Genomic DNA, 14300 nt, shown 5'->3' with positions numbered 1-14300 from the left:
GGCTGCATCCGAAATCACATACTGATTTAGAGATGTTTGGAATGAGTAAATACTTTGTGAATTCTTTAAAAAAAAAGCTTGTTCTATAAGGTAATTTTCAATCCAAATGCAGTTTTTTTTGGGTTGACAAATTGTGTTTTTATCCCTCTCGCTTTCTGTCTTTCTTTTAACATGCTTAATTAAATGCTTAATTGAGTTTCCTGCATGTACCTTTTATGCCTATATTTAAAAATATATATTTAGAATAATATATACATTGTTATTATAAATATATACATTGCAAAAACTTGATCATTTTACTTGCCCCACCTGAGCTAAGACATTTGAGATATTTGGACTATAAATGAGACAAAGCAAAGTAAGCTATTTTTTTTTGCACTTTAATTGTTCAGTTTCAGTATCTGAATACTGTTAGACTCTATAGAAAACCATCAAATAGTGCTATTTCAAGTTATATTATGACAATATCCCATATCGCGATATTTATTGCAGAAAAATAAAATATAGCAATATCAGATTTATTTACATCGTGCAGCCCTTGAAGCAGAAATGCTTGTGGTCACTTGACCATTATGGCTGAGCAAGGTATCACGGTATTGTGATTACTGCTATAAAATAAGTTATTTGCATCTTCTGAGTCTAAGCAAAAAAAACAACAACAACAACAACAACTTTTTTTACTCCATTGAACACAATATATTTTATTTTATAAAACATTTCTAATATTTGGAACAGTAAACATGTCAGGCTAAATAATTAAAATAAATCATTGACTTCTGCTGTCTTTATTGTTAAAAAAAACAGATTTATTTACAATATATAAAAACATTGAAAAAAAAAACATTACATATACATTAGGAACGGTGTAACAGAAAAATTTGCTTTAGTTTTAAAACCTTGACTTTCCAAAACTGCATTAAACCTTAAAACCAGTTATCGTCCCATGCCTAGTTATGGCTATTCAAGAAAGTCATTAAATAAAATAACAATGTTATATTTAATATATATAATATTTCTAATATAAAAATATGATTTATATTTATGATATGTCAAGGTACTATAGTTATTTTATATTTGTTTTATTTTAATCAAATTTATAAAATTGCTCAATTTAAAAAGTCATATGACTGCCACCAGAGTTCCAGTGTTAAAAAGGTGTTAATGTATATGTTTTAACACCATAGTTCCAGTGTTAAAAAGGTGTTAATGTATATTTTATGCATATACAAACGTTTATTTGGTACTAAAAGTACTAAAGTATATAAAGTAATACAGTATATAAATTACAATTTAACAATCTTTATATATATATATATATATATATATATATATATATATATATATATATATATATATATATATATATATATTAGAGGTGTGAACCTATACTGGTCTCACGGTTCAGTTCGGTTACGATTATCATGCCATCGATTCGGTTCAATTCGATATCTCGGTGCATCACGGTGCATTGACGATGCTTTCCATATATAGTGTTATATTTTAGGGGGGAGGCTATAACATGCTGTCTGTATAAACACACAGACACACAGCACCACACTGTCTCTCATTCAAACACATTCACAAACATAGACAGCATCAAACAAACAAACACGCACACACACACACAAACAAACACGCCTTGCAACAGGGAGAGCTCGCGCTGAGCGGAGCAGAAAAACTAAAAAATTAAGCACTTTTCTGACGGTCCCTTACTGAGAGCTCCTCTCAGCGCGAGCTCTGCCGGCTAAAGTAAACGCAGACTGCGAGGGTTAAACGGAGCAGTGCTCGTAATGTCGAGCAAAAAAAGAAAGACAGCTGTGAAACATAACCAGCTTTGTCTTTCTGTAGGAAACACACTTTAAATCTTTAAAGGGTAAGAGTTTTTTGAGTTATTGCCGTCTATAACTGAATGTGTGTCAGGAAAACCGAAAACAAAACCAACTGAACCGCGCTCATTTCTGGCGCCCTACTGGATATACAGCGCCCTAAGCATTTGCTTATGGTGCCTATGCAACGCGCCGGCCCTGAGTTGGCTGAGTGTTGTAAATACCGGCGCTCACCTCCCTCACGACAGAGCGCATATATACGAGATAAATGACGTCACTACATAATAACCGGTTATGATTATAACTGAATCGATACCGAATTGTCCACGTCTGCATCGCGGTGCACAGAAAAAACAATTAATTTTGACACCCCTAAAAAAAAAAAAAAAAAAATATATATATATATATATATATATATATATATATATATATATATATATATATATATATATATATATATATATATATATATATATATATATAGCCTTTTTTAATCAGAAATGTCTTCAAATTGACAGAAGAAAAAAAAACTTTTTTTAGGTTTGGAAGTGGAGGGTGAGTAAATGATTGCAGAATCTTTATTTCAGGGTGAAGTACAGTAATGTTCAGATGGTAACCATATACCAACTTTAACAAGAAAATATTTATTAAATATAATACTATTTTAACTATTTTAACAGTCAAGCCTTTGGACTGTTTGCACCTTTCATGTTTCACTTTTCTACCCTGGTCTGGTAAAAAGTTTTCATTCCCTTCTGGTGAATATATGTGATTTTGTATGTGTGTGTCTGTGTGTGCAAGTGCGCATTTGCTCCATGCTCCATTAAGCCATCGAGCCCTTCTCCAGCTTGTATATTGAGAGTAATCTGTACTCCTCCATTGTCTGCTGCTTCACATCTCTCACAATCAAGGAGAGCATTAGCCTCCAAACCATAGTAAACTGCTAGTAAATCTGCTTTGAAATCACTGGAGAGGGTTTACGAAGTCTAGACGATGTGAACAGCAGACCAGGACACAAAACATTATGAGTACCATTAAAGATGACAGCTCTGAGATGATACCTGAGATGCCCTCATAACACCTGACAGCTACTGTACTGTACTGCTACTGCCCTGACTACACAGGCAACACTCAGATTACGCATTATTCAAACTGAAATTCTGAAACTCAAATATTTGTGCATACAGTACTCTAAATACGTATTTGAAAACATGACACCGAAGTACAAATAAATTACATTACATTTTATTAATAAGAATATTAATTCCTTACATTTAAATAGCACTTTTCTGGGCACTTAAAGCGCTTTACACAGAGGGGAGAATCTCCTTATCCACCACCAGTGTGCAGCATCCACCTTGAAGACACGACAGCAGCCATTTTGTGCCAGACCACATACCACACACCAGCTGATTGGTGGTGAGGAGACAGAGTGATGAAGCCAATTATGATATGAAAAGGGGTCAGGAGGCCATGATAGACAGAGGCCAGTGGGCAGATTTGGCCAGGATGCCGGGGTTAAACCCCTACTCTTTTTCGAAGGACATACTTGGATTTTTAATGACCACAGAGAGTCAGGACCTCGGTTTAACGTCTCATCTGAAAGTCGGCGCTCACTGAGCAGTATAGAGTCTCCGTCACTATACTGGGGGATTTGGACCCACACAGACCGCAGGTTGGGCGCCCCCTGCTGGCCTCACTAACACCACTTTTAGCAGCAACCTATCTTTCCCATGTGGTCTACCATCCAGGTACTGACCAGGGGCGCAGCCCTGCTTAGCTTCAGTGGGCTACCATGTGAGAGTTGCAGAGAGCTAGCTGCCAGCAAAATTAATGATTCATTTCAAAGTATATTTTAACAATATTTTAAAGAAAATCATTTTTGTTTTAAAAGATGTAAAGTCTCTGGTGTCCCTAGAGCAGGCATCTCAAACTCAAATTGTCGAGGTCATTTTAGTTTTAACATTCAAGTACAAGGAAAAAAGTGGAAACCTGACATAATTGAAGCATCTTAAGACAACAGACATGACGTTTATATTTCAAGAATTAACTGTCACCAGTGATCATGCAAATCAGCACATTTATCCATCACACAGCAGCTGAAATATATCTATTGTTGTTGTGTGTATGGCTGAACGTTAGATACACACTCATTCATTCTTCAACAGAGTAAATGCAGTCAAAACTAGCTTTGTGTTTCTTGTTGTACATATTAAAGGGGTAGTTTAAATCGCTATGAAAATACTACAAATAATAGACATAATAATTATTATTCTGTCCTAACCAACTGTATTGTCTCAATAGCATGAGAACAGCAGAAAGCAGTTTGGGTAACTTTAGTGTCTGTACTGTCAATTGTTCTTCTTTTTTTTTTGTAAAACTACAACAAAGAAAGGAAAAGTATGTACATATTCACATTTACTTTAACAAGATCAATTCAACTAGCAGTACAACTGTACTATTGTGCATAGTTTTTATGCAAATCTTAATAAGCATATGAGGAAAATCTATTAAATGTGACGATTTGAATTGAATATTAGCAAAATTAGCATATTTACACCACCAGCATAATGTGTAAGCCTTGAATAAGTGTATGTACAACAAAATAAAAGTGGTATAAAACTGATTATAATCAAACAACCCTTGAATATTTACAAATATAGAACTTTAGTAAAAATAGAGCACTTACGAACATATATTTTAACATTTAAATTAGCCACAGAATTAAAACGCATGTGTGCTGCTCTCGACCGTACACTGAGAGAAAATGAGAGTAATAATAAGTATATATATATATTCATGTATTTGCAATGGTATTCCAAAACCACTGCAATGAAGTTCACACTTAAATATATGAGAATCATTTTTCCTTAAGTGGTTCTCTTAGAAAGAAATGCCCTAATGTCACGATTCCTGAAAAATATAAGGTAAAGTGTCACATTTTAATAAGCAATTAGACACTGGAACTTGAAGATGTTGAAAGAAGCTTCTCAGCTTATTAAAGTTGTGATATCTCCTTCTGTACCTGTAACCCAGCATCTGATCCTACCTTTGCTAAAACTAAATTGCTTATGGATTAAGTATAGTCCATAGCTCCATTGCACAATGCCGATCATAGTTTAATATACATGTAAATTTACTGTATCATCATAATTCCCGGGGCGAGGCAGTGGCGCAGTAGGTAGTGCTGTCGCCTCACAGCAAGAAGGTCGCTGGGTCGCTGGTTCGAACCTTGGCTCAGTTGGCGTTTCTGTGTGGAGTTTGCATGTTTTCCCTGCATGCACGTGGGTTTCCTCCGGGTACTCCGGTTTCCCCCACAGTCCAAAGACATGCAGTACAGGTGAATTGGGTAGGCTAAATTGTCCGTAGTGTATGAGTGTGTATGGATTGTTCCCAGAGATGGGAAAGGGCTGGAAGGGCATCCGCTGCGTAAAAACTTGCTGGATAAGTTGGCGGTTCATTCCGCTGTGGCGACCCCGGATTATTAAAGGGACTAAGCCGACAAGAAAATGAATGAATGAATCATAGTTCCCACATACACAAACACACATACACAAACAGATTAGCATAGTCTGAGCACTGTAAATCATGATTATTTCCCCTGTAATCACTTTAAGGGCATTCGGCAGCATACAAAGGGATTTCCTTGGGTATTATTAGAAGGCTTTCAAGCATATGTTGAATGAATAACCAATGAAGAAACGATAATCTGTTAATACTAAAGCTAAGAGAAGTTCAGCGTTAAACCGATGACAGTGGACAGTGTGTACGGCTAAATCCCATTCTTATCATCACCACGCGCATTTAGCATACTGAGGAGCAGTGCTGTGTGTGTGTGTGTGTGTGTGTGTGTGTGTGTGTGTGCGGCCAGCATGACAGCAAGGCGGCTGTTCTCTCATGCAGAAAGTGCCGGAAGCGTCTCACCCTTCTGACATCATTCATTCTTTATAACTCTCTCCCCCTCTCGCTCTCTTTACAGTCTTTAACCACAAACGCTTCCACAAGGGCACCACAAACAGGCACATGCAACCATAAAGATCTAGCAGAAGCTACATACAATCCGAGCAGTATTACTGTATTTCATGCCAAGCTCACACCAGATGCTAAATGATATGAGTGATAAAAGCAATCTCTTCAGGGGCATTCAGCTGACAGAGATTTACAGTGACAACGTGGCCTGAAGTCATTCATTTTTAATGAGAGGTGACGATTTCCAGCAAGATGAGTGACAGCCACTGTTGGCAAAGATTTATGCAAATGAAAACAGATTTGATACAGCAACTCCCATTGGGACTGCAGACTGTGATCAATGCTCAGCTGAAGCTTATTTGAAATTGTAGCTTTAAACTTTCAAGCACTATTTCAAATAGTGGACTGAAAGAGGTCTAAAAAGTGGCTAGCAAAAAGATATACATTAAAAGTCAAAATTATCATCCCTCTATTTCAAGTATTTGAGCAACAGTTATTTATTAATTGGCCACAAGGACACTTATCAGAGTTGTAAAGCATTACTTTGCTACAGCAATCCACATGTAAAATTTTGTTTTTAGATGTTTTTTAGAGGCTGAATTCAATCAAATACTACCAAAATGCCCATACTACTTTTAGAATTGTATGTTTACTTTACAAATATTGTCAAAAGTATAAAAAAATACAGTTAATATTCCTCAAAAGACAGGGGGCCAGCTTGTATGGTCATCAATGTTAACTGAATGTCATCTGGTGGTCGTGTTTGGTACTGTGGACATTTTTGGAGATTTCAACTTTAAATTTGGAATATATTTTGCTCAGATAATTAGCTTTGATTTTCTGTCAATTTTAGGCAAGGACATTTTTTGCTAAATACAATTTTTATGTATTATCTTAACTTTTCTTTTCAAAAAGATAAAGGAAGACAACTTGTTTTACTTAATTGTTTAACCCGTTGCCGTTATAGCACCGTACCTTTGTAACCACTATGTACCGGACCGACTCAGCATATGAATTTCGGTGCCTAATTTCAGTGCCACTGGTGCTGTGACAAGGATGTAAGAAGCATCAAGGGGTGCATCAAAGGCACACATAGGTATGTGTTGTCACACCGTCTCTAAACGTTAGAATCTTTAATTCTAAACAACTTTGAGGAATACGGACAGGCGATGTCAGGCATTTGTTCTTGTTGCTTAGGGAACGGACGCACGCAACGCACGCAGTACAGCGCATTCGGTGAGCGAAAGCGACTCTCTTCAGATTAACACGCATGATCATGTTTTTCAAACTTGCTTAAACTAAGCATTCTAAAGAGTATTTTACAAGGATTCTGACACAGCATCGTAAAGCAGACGCTTTACAAAAGTTGTGTGTAAGGGGGAAACGTCAAACTTAATGAGACATTTGAGGGCTCTGAAAGCTTGCAACATCATCTGGCACTTTCAATGGAGTACGTACTTGGACACCAATGCTCTGATTTTAATATGATTAAGACCATATTCTGATTAAGAGTCTAGACTACCATGTAAACAGTGATTTTTGATTACCTTAAAGGACCACAAACACCTGTGTCGCAAAATGTGGAGGTGTTTCTTTCCATTCAACGTGCGGTGTCAAATTCCATTTAAAAGAGCACTCTTCCACCAGTCCTTACACAATGCTCGCATCAAATACCTGTTTGTCATGGGGGCATAAATGAAATGTTCCTGAATAAAAGTGAAACTGCATCTAGTGGTCATGTTTAGTAAAGGGGCCATACAAATTCTTACTGAAAAGGTAATATTTTGAGATATCAACTTTAAATTTGGAATATATTTTGTTCAGATATTTAGCTTAGATTTTTTTGTCAATTTTAGGCTAGAACATGTTTTGCAAAATACAAATTTTATGTATCATATTATTTTATACTTTTTTTCTTTTTATAATGATAAAGGCACGCAACTTATTTTCTTTACCTTTTTTTCACTTTAATCTCATGTCTATTGTTGTTAAAATGTAACCAAGCTTAAATCTTTGCACAGAAGCATTGAATATTGACATTCATTTAAGCTGAACATGCTATTTTTATGTCTATGTTCAAAAAGTTGGGGCAACAGTTAAGAAAGAAAGACATTTTTTTTACAGTATTTCCTATATATATATTTCTTTTAAGTCTTATTTGTTTCATTTCAGCTAGAATAAAAGCAGTTTTATTTTTATTATGAGCCCCTTAAGCAAAATGTTTTTCTGATTATCTATAGAACAAACTATTGTTATGCAGTGACTTGCTTAATTACTATAACTTGCCTAGTTAACCAAATTAACCTAGTTAAGCCTTGAAATGACACTTTAAGCTGTATACTAGTTTCTTGAAAAATATCTAGTTAAATATTATTTACTGTCATCATGGCAAAAATAAAAGAAATCTGTTTTAGAAATTGGTTATTAGAACTATTATGTTTAGAAACGTGTTGAAAATTATATCCATTAAACAGAAATTGGGGACAAAATATACAGGAGGGCTAATAATTCTGACTCTAACTGTTTATATAACTGCGGTAAAACTACTAAAGGAGTGGTTTCAACAAGGGAGTAAGGACCCACTAGAGCTCTTAGCACACTTAGGCATGTAAATGTGGTAAAGATGATCTTGTCATCTGAATGGCGAAGAAATGGGATTTAAGTGACTCTGGTTTATGGCGCCAGACGGTCTAATCTGAGCATTTCAAAAACTACTGATCTACTGGTAATTTCAGGCACAACCATTGCTGTAGTTCATAGAGAATAGTAAAAACAATGCAAAACAGTTATGTACACTGCAGGCAAATGTAGCCTAAATAATTGTTTACATGACTCATGTTTTTGTCATGGCAGTGTGAACAGCACAATCTGCATTCTGATGTTTCCAGTTCTGATTTGTGCCATAATCATATGTGGTATTAAATCCAATAAAGGTCAAATGATTTGCAATGGGTTCCGCATTGTGATGTTATGTCCAATTTCATGCAACTTTTTTTATAATTCTCTATTGAACTCCATTATTAATATGCACAGAAACATACTGCAAACATCCTTCTCCTCCGCAGCTATCGCTCTTTATAACTTGCTGATTAGTTATACCACACCAGTGTGGTCAGTCTAGGTTTTCTCTTGAGTGGACGATCATGTTGGTGTGATTAGATCATATAGTCCAATCCATGATCAGCTCCTAAATTCTAATCTGCTTTTCTCCACAAGAGCTGATTCTGAGCCAACGAAAGTCATAGTTCAAAACTTATCAGTGTTTACGATCACATAACATTTATTTTAGGTTTCAGACATTAAAATAAATATTAGTACTTGCAGACCAACTATTAAAAGTTAATAAAATACACAGCTGTTATTTGTAATAATCCTATTAAATATATTGTACACATTTAGAAGGTTTATGCTGTGTAGTTGTTCTTTTGAGCTGGTGGATCAGTTTACGATCATGATCAGTTCACATTGGAAATCTGATATTTGCTGCATTTGAAACAACAATTAAACAGCTATGCAAAAAAATCTGATCTGAACTTGCAAGAGGCAATTCTATAGGCAAGATGTTAATGAGGAACCCTAATAGCCACTTGTTAACATCAATGACTGCAAAAAAAAAAGCATATCTAAACACACAACACATCAAACCTTGAAGCTGATGAGCTACAGCAGCAGAAAACCACTTCTGTAAAAAATAACATATATAAATTTCAATATCAAATATATTCTGATGATAACATACCAAGTCTGTGATTGTCATGTTACACAGCAACTTTGATTTGTGTGTCAAAAATAGGTTTGGTTAATATCGGGATTCATATCAGCTGACTTACATTTTGTTGAGAGAGAATGGATATATGGTATATTAACATCATTCAGACACTGGCCAGCCTGTGTTTGTGTTCATGTGGACTGTCCTCCTAAGGGCTATTTTCATAAACATGGCAACATTTTTCTTTTCACTCTCTTTCTCTCTCTCCATCTCTCTCTCTCTATCTCCCTCTCCATTAGCTCAAGGCCTGGAGCAGACTGCCAACCTCCATTCCGTTAAGAGGACAAAGAAGAGAGGGTGAATTAGAGAACAGAGCGATGGACACACAGACAAAGCTGTAAGGATGAAAGAGAGGCAGAGGGAGATACAATTCAGAGTACAGAGTATAAATCATTTATCTCTAGATAATCTATATTCTTCGACATGATCTCCCCTTATGGCAGTATAGAATCCAAATAAGAGTTCAAACTGAGGAGCTCAACTAAATGCAAGAACAATGCATATCTGTCCAAATTTCAAATGCACTCATTTGACCTTCATATTAGTACAGTACAGTACAGTATAGTATTGTATAATTTAGTAGAGTATAGTGTAGTGGGGGGGGGGGGGTGGCAAAGTGAAGAGCAGGGAGGGTGATGATAGCAAAGTGTAGAGAGGGGGGTTGGGGGTGGGCTGGATGTTTGCAAAGTTAAAAAAAAGGAAGGGTGGGCAGTGATGGCAAATTGAACAGTGGTGGTGGTGGTGTGGGGGGGGGGGGTCACCTGAGAGGGGCACCTCAGCCAATGAGGGCAGAGGGGCAGTGGCTCTAGTGGCCTGGTACAGTAAAGTATAGTATCAGTTTCAGTGGTTTTGTTTATCTATAAAAATGGTAATATCTTTGTGGGGGTCTAATAGTGATATCCAAAGGGGACATTTTTATTGCACTAATCAAAATTGATCAACAATTCTTCATCTGAACAAACAGAAGTTTCATGTGCAGTGATTTTCAACCATTTTGATTTTCAAGATCACTCTTTTGAAACACAATATTCCCCACACCATTGAACCATGATTATTTGTGACTCTGCGTTCACCTTCCATTCACCTATTTTTATGCATATTTTGGATATGCGCATAAAAAAACAGTTGATGGAAATGCCAAGATGTGCATTCATTTTGAAAATGCGGATAAAAAACATATGAGCACAACTGAGTAGGATAAATGTTTTATTCGATAAGAAGATGCACATAAACTACGATGGAATTCCAGTATGCGCATTAAAATAGGTCATGTGATGTTAAAAATTTGTATGATTGGACAAACCAGCAGCCTGAGCACACTGTAAAACATCGAAAATGTTGTTTTGGTCATTCTAAAACGGCAGTATTCGTGTTATATTAGTAATTACCTCCAGAATTGTCAAGAGCGTCTGTGCTATGTGTCTGACGCCTTCAAACGCCACCACGCATTTATTGTGTGTCACATTCTGAGGCGCAAGTTATTTATTATTGTTTGTTTGTTAGACTTTTTAATCCCAAAGGGAAATTCATGTCATAGCAGAGCTTTTCATGCACTCTCAAAAGTAAAAGTATGCGAGGTGTCATTAGGGTGGTACCTTTTCAAAAGGTACAAATTTGTGCCTAAAAGGTCCATATTAATATTCAAGGGTACATACAGTATTAGTACCTAAAAAGTACAAAAGTGTTCCCTTTTAAAACTTGTAGGTACTAATATACCCTTTTGGGTCCCACTTTATATTAAGTGTCCTTAACTACTATGTACTTACATCAAAAAATAAATGCAATGTACTAACTGTGTTTATAATGTATTTGAGAACACTTGTGGTGCTTTTGAGTTGGGATAGAGGTTGGGTTATGGACAGGTTTGGTGGCATGGGTAGGTTTAAGGGTGGGTTAAGGTGTGGGGATGGTCAACAGTGTCTTTACAAATGTAATTTCAAAAGTTAATTACAGATATAACTACATACATGTATTTAATCATGCATAAGTACACAGTAAATACATGTATTTACACAATAAGTACATTGTAACAAACTATTAATTCTTGTGTAGGTACATATTAGTTAAGGCCACTTAATATAAAGTGGGACCTTCTTTTGAGTTACCAATATGGACCATTCAAGTACAAATGTGTAACTTTTGAAAAGGTACCAACTCAGTGACTGCTCTTGTACCTTTATTTCTGAGAGTGAACTAAAAAATAGATCAATTAAGTTACATATATATAAAAACAATAATAAAATTACATTCATACTGCACACCTTAGTTTCAAAAACAATGATTTAACCCCAGTTAATCAGGAAGTGACGATTTTGTTCTCTATGACTCATTGGATGGAAACGCTGCTTTATTCGCATGTCTTATATGCGATATTCAGGTTATGCACATAAATTTAATTCACATCTTTTTATGGAAACTGTTAATGACAGCTAATGACTTTTTATCGAATAAAGATATTTGTTAATTTTTATTCTGATTTCTTAAATTGTTATTGTTGTAAAATACATCATTAACGATTTACTAATTATAATGCTTTTAATTCAACCTGCTATTTCTGTTTTAAATGTTGCCATGTCACCATAATGTTACAAACATATTTATTATAATTTTTTAGTGGAACAAGATGTTCAGGTACGTTTTGGTGCTCAGCAGATGTGGCCACTGTGACCTGAGATTGTATGAAAATGTGCAAAGAGTGTATTCCACATTTATAACACAAAGGGTCACACTTTATTTTGATGGTCCGCTTGTTGAAATTAAGTTACATTGCATCTACATGCCAACTATTTCTTATTAGATTATAAGTAGACTTTTAGGTGGGGTTAGGGTTAGTGTCAGTTAACATGTACTTGCAAAGTTTTTTATTTAATGTCTGTTGAAGGAGCATATCTACAGATATTAAGCAGACAGTCTACTAATACTCAAATGGACCATCAAAATAAAGTGTTACCAAACAAAGTTTAATAAAAGTGTCAGTAAATGATGACATTTATCAAAATTGTTATTTTTTAAGTAAACTACTCCTTTCCATGTTTAAGGTCAGACGTTCAAACCACAGTCAACTGTTATGTTGATAGATAAACTTGATCAAAAATTGTGGCTTTAATTTTCCAATTTCAGATTTGTTTACTTGCAACCAGATCATTTGGCATTGATGTAAACACCTAAATCAGCCTGAATTAAATTTTGATTACATAAAGACTGATGGATCAAATTCAACCCAGCAGACTTGTGCCATTTTCATGATTTTCATTACTATATTTTACCAGAATTTCATACACTAAAACTATCAGTTTTATTCTGTCTACTTTTATTTAAAAACTTGCTCTGTTGTTCGGCTTTCAACTACCTGGGACTTTTTGTTGGTTTGATTGCTTCTATTGTCTGAGCTGTCAAGCGAGTCTTCAGCCATTTTCAAGTAATGACTAAATGATGTGTCTTTTACTTTTCTTGTAGACACTTGACCTTGATACTGTATCTGTATGACCTTGTTCTATGTACTGATTTAGAATAACTAGGACTTGTCATAGCCCTTACATCTTGAAGCTCTTTTGTTGGTTTGATTGCTCTATTGTCCTCATCTTTTGCTTTGGACAAAAGAGTGTATTGAATGATTAAATGTAATATCAAAGTCTGCATGAGCTAGATCTTCAGCATGTATTTCTAACTGAAATGGAATATTGAGTAGAGAGCAAGTTTTATTTTTTAGATTTTGCACTCAACTTTCACTCACAGCAAACAAAAGGCTAGAGGAATGTATTTCACTCGAACCGTCAAACTGAAGGACTTCCATTGACCTTAAGCCTAACGATAACTACGTTTCCATCCACCTACTTTGAAATCGGTTGATGGAAACAACAAGATTTTGGATTTAGAAAATTCTGAAAATGCCCATAAAAGGCCTATGCTTATAACTGAGTAGGATAATTTTTTTATTTTATTAAAAAAAATGTGCCGACACTATGATGGAAATAATTTTACAAAACAAATTCCAGTATAAGCATTAAAGTCATGTGAATATTTTTTTTATATAAGAGATCATGTGATGATAAAAATGTGTGCATGAATGGACAAACCAGCAGGCTGAGCACACTGTGAAACAGGGGTCTCAAACTCAATTTACCTAGCGGCCGCTGGAGGCAGGGTCTGGGTGGGGCTGGGCCGCATCAGGTTTTCCACAAGAAATGAATTATATTAATAATTATTTAGTTTTAATTTGTTTATTTTTTCATCTTAGTTGTGTTTAAAAAAATAAAAATTGAGAGATTTAGGAAGATTGGAATTTTTAAACAAAATAGGAAGAAAAAGTTTACATATTTAAAATTAATAAGAAAATAAATCAATCAGTAATAATAATTAGATTTACTGTTACCCACCGTGCTGTTACAGGAAAAAGCAACACTGTGTTATTGTCATTTGTTTTGACTACTTTTACATCATATAGAAATATAATGTTTATTGTGTGAGGCAATGCAGGTAGAGCGATGACACGCAAATAACGGTGCGACTTTATAATTGGTCCGGGTTGCCGGGGACTCTTATTGCCGATGGACAGGTGTCGATGTGTGACTGCTGCATACGCATCACTTTGATTTCTTTTCTGCTCACTGCGCTAGAAACAATAACCACCAACCAATGAGAGCGATTGTAAATGCAAGAAAGATGATTGGTTGAAAATATTGTTCAGGAACAATAGAGAAATGTAATGCTATTATATTATTAATAACCTCCAGTGT

At 35.3% G+C, this 14300-nt stretch overlaps 2 protein-coding genes across 5 annotated transcripts in view; one reads left to right on the top strand and one right to left on the bottom strand.

The window, feature by feature from the left end:
* The window catches only part of ugt8 (UDP glycosyltransferase 8), a 168553-nt gene that overhangs the window by 65164 nt on the left and 89089 nt on the right, over window positions 1-14300 (top strand). The gene's annotated exons all lie outside the window — the stretch shown is intronic.
* Window positions 1-14300, bottom strand: part of spock3 (SPARC (osteonectin), cwcv and kazal like domains proteoglycan 3) — a 71164-nt gene that overhangs the window by 46990 nt on the left and 9874 nt on the right. The gene's annotated exons all lie outside the window — the stretch shown is intronic.

This window comes from Danio rerio, chromosome 1, assembly GCF_049306965.1.
Source record: "Danio rerio strain Tuebingen ecotype United States chromosome 1, GRCz12tu, whole genome shotgun sequence".
In the NCBI taxonomy this organism is placed as follows: domain Eukaryota; kingdom Metazoa; phylum Chordata; class Actinopteri; order Cypriniformes; family Danionidae; genus Danio; species Danio rerio.
Note: the sequence above shows the minus strand (reverse complement) of the source record. Positions and strands in the feature narration are given on the sequence as shown.